The sequence below is a fragment of the Trachymyrmex septentrionalis genome, unplaced genomic scaffold, assembly GCF_001594115.1.
Source record: "Trachymyrmex septentrionalis isolate Tsep2-gDNA-1 unplaced genomic scaffold, Tsep1.0 scaffold2, whole genome shotgun sequence".
NCBI lineage: Eukaryota > Metazoa > Arthropoda > Insecta > Hymenoptera > Formicidae > Trachymyrmex > Trachymyrmex septentrionalis.
The window spans coordinates 13,266-16,550 of NW_017305179.1; the positions used below are offsets into that span (position 1 = coordinate 13,266).

At 31.0% G+C, this 3,285-nt stretch overlaps 1 protein-coding gene across 6 annotated transcripts in view; it reads left to right on the top strand.

The window, feature by feature from the left end:
* The window catches only part of LOC108747353, a 7,409-nt gene that overhangs the window by 1,164 nt on the left and 2,960 nt on the right, over positions 1–3,285 (top strand). For 2 of the 6 annotated variants that reach the window (XM_018484761.1, XM_018484759.1), the window contains 3 exons: positions 457–635; positions 852–986; positions 1,431–1,813. The gene's annotated coding sequence lies outside the window, so the exon portion shown is untranslated. Of the gene's footprint in view, positions 1–18; positions 57–126; positions 636–851; positions 987–1,430; positions 1,814–3,285 lie in introns of those variants that run through there. The other 4 variants (XM_018484762.1, XM_018484763.1, XM_018484764.1 and 1 more) reach the window with 4 other exon arrangements.

A 3,285-nucleotide genomic window follows, 5' to 3' on the forward strand; every position in this document is an offset into this window, starting at 1 on the left:
AAAATCGAAAAAAAGTTACAAAATTTACCTTTGGATTATATAGCTGTACACCTCAGGTATATATTTTGATAAGAGTTTTAGAATCCATATGTTAAAAATAAGCGTGCAACGGAGGTCATATTACAGGAACAATACCGAGTTTGTAGAATTAAGATTGAAGATCTAGAAGAAAAGTATTTTCACCGTGTAGAGAGAGAAAATACGTGTATACTAGGGATGCTTGATCTCGGCAAAAAAATTGATTTTTTTAATCGATCCGAATCGCAACTATAAGTATCGATTCACCAAAAAATCGACCACTAAAGAATCGAGTGGAAATCGATCTAAAAGATCGAGGCTAATTGTACACTGTAGACTTATAAAAAAAAATTTAATGCACACGTGCATACATCTGTTGTGCCATTTATACAGAATGAAATATATACGTGCTCTTTAATCTTTAATTTTATTGCACAGATTAAATCAGATGGCATATCGCAGTCAATACGATGGCAAGATTTTAATCTAGCTAGGGAATCCAGCAGGAAAACAAGCATCGTGCCGCAGGTTTCAGAGCGAATTTACACTAAACAGAAAAGCAGAAGCCAATCAAAACTCGCGCTGGTAATAGATGACGATATAACGTGAGTTCAGAAGTACGTTCAGTAAGCTTTACATCCAATTGGCATATTCCATTAGATCTAAAAACCAAGTACAAGAACTCACTAAGCACTCAATAAGCTCTTGCATCTGATTGGCGTATTCCGTTAGAACTAAAAATATAGATCAAACAGATACAAAAGTGTTCATTGAACGCTCAGTGAGCGATCGTGCTTCTGAATGCACCTATTGAATTCTGCTTTTCTGTCAAGGTGACGCACCTTTAAGCCTGTCATACATGAAATGCATAACAGACATAAGCATAACATAAGACCGCTTAACTAATGAGCATCTTATGTAAGATATCAATGTAACATATCAATATGGCAATTACCAAAAACATACAGGTGAGCACAACGATAATGAATCATTTAGTAAAATAATTAATGTTAAATTATTTGAAAAATTTAATTAAGAAATACAAGTAATTAATATTAAAATCTGATGATTTATTATAATTGCCGACCACTTGGTTCCGTTAATTACTTAAAATTTTTCTTTTTTGTATTAGATAATAATAGTATATTATACAGTACAAAATATTGTGGAAATATGTGAATATAATACAAAATATAATTTTAATGATATAAGTCGATTTAAGAATTCGATTTATTCTTTATAATTAGTCAATAATTTCCTCTCTCTCTCTCTCTCTCTCTCTCTCTCTCTCTGTCAAGTTAAAAAATAATTTTTTCCCTTTTTTAAGAAATTTAATTTTTGAATTGTATCACTTTTGAAGTAAGAGAACGATATGTATGCATTACAATATATTATGATAATTTATTTCTCAGGGAACAATTGGAATTAATGAAGAAAGGTATGGTCTTGGATTCCGACTCATCTGGGCATAGACCATCAGAAGATTCAACGGATACTGAAGGTTCTCAAAACAAATCGGATGAGGTTCAGGAAGAAAAGTAGTCTTGACGATAACGATTGAGAATGAATACGAAAAACTGAAATTGAAAAAATTACCCAAGTGTCTTCATGTGATTCGACAAGTGGCCGACAAATGCAACGTAGATATAGAGAGACACAACGCCAGGCAATTTATAAGAACACTCAGATCCGATCTCATACCAATGGCCCTCATACAAATGGCCCTTGTATGAGGACCGAAGTATCATAAAGGTGGATGAGGTATTATAAAATTTTGCTTCTGAATATTGTCAAGGTATACACCAGCTATCGATAAAACTTATAAAATAAGACATGTCTAAGAATTATTTTAACATCAATATCATGCGAGCATCAAAATCTTTGACGGTCGGGTAACAAACTTTAGGATGCGGTGCGCGCTCTTTTGCAACTTCTTAAATATTTTCAGTCACTTAAGTTAGCACTAAAATCGGAAATATATATACAATATTTTGATACTATAATGTTTAAGGATTATTTTAATACCAAAATCATGCGAGCACCAAATTCTTTGACAAGCAATTAATGAAATTTAAGCCTTGGCGTCATCGATCGGAATGAGTTTATTATATTTATTTGTATTTTTTTTATTTTTTTTAGTAACAAATTTGAATCTTATCTTTCGAATATATATAAAATTTACATTATTTTTTATGTAAATACTTTAAAAATATGTGTATCAAGTGCTCTCTAAATATAGGCGTCGTATACGACGGTGTATTGTTAATACATATTGAAATATTTGAATTAATGCTACATTTGAATTTTTTTACTCTATTTTAGAACACTAAATTAGCATTAAAATCCCTGTGTACTTATTTTTTGTATACGTGCATTGTATATGTTTTTTTTATGAGGAGTTCAACTTACCATTAAGCTGGACTCCACATTTTTTTTATTACTGCTAAACGGTTTGAGCACTAAAATTCGGAATAATATTCTACTAAATTAGCACTTAAAAAGCACTAAATTTTTTACCTATTCCGGACTTAATTTTCGTGGGGGTGGTCCAGCTTAGACGTCTTTTTTTATTCATTTTTGTTTTTTTGTGAGACCTCCAAGTCAGACCACTGTACTAATATACAGTTATTATAAAAAAGATGCAAAATTGTAATTTGTTACTTAAGAAGTACTCGATGTTTTTACTACAGGTAATTAACAATCCAGTGTTGTCATATATTCGTGCAAAAAATACGTACACGAATCTAAATACGAACGCTTGCACATTGTCTTAAAGAATATGCATTGATGATCGAAACGATAAACGTATGTGTATTTGAAACATTCGTAAGTTACGTACACGCAAAGTTATGAGTTTACTAATATCACTTTTTTTTTTATTATTATTTTTCCTCTCAGGAGAAATTATTTTGTCCAAGGCACGTAAGAAGCTTATTACTGATCTAGGTCGATATTCTGATCGTTTTCGTGATTCAGCAATCGTGAGACACATTTGATGACAGCGCTGATATCGTAATATTGAAGAACTTGAAATAGTGCTCGGTGTCATAGCATCACATCAATTTTATTTATAGCATAGAAACGAAATTTTCCTTGCCTTCGTTGTCTTATACTAAAACATCAAGTATTTCTTCTTTCCTCGAGATTCTAAGCTATAATCGAAATAGTTGACGACATGTCAAAAAGATGAAAATTGTAAGATTATATATGATAAATGAGTCATATATTATATTTAAAATAACATAAATATTAAAGTATTATATATAT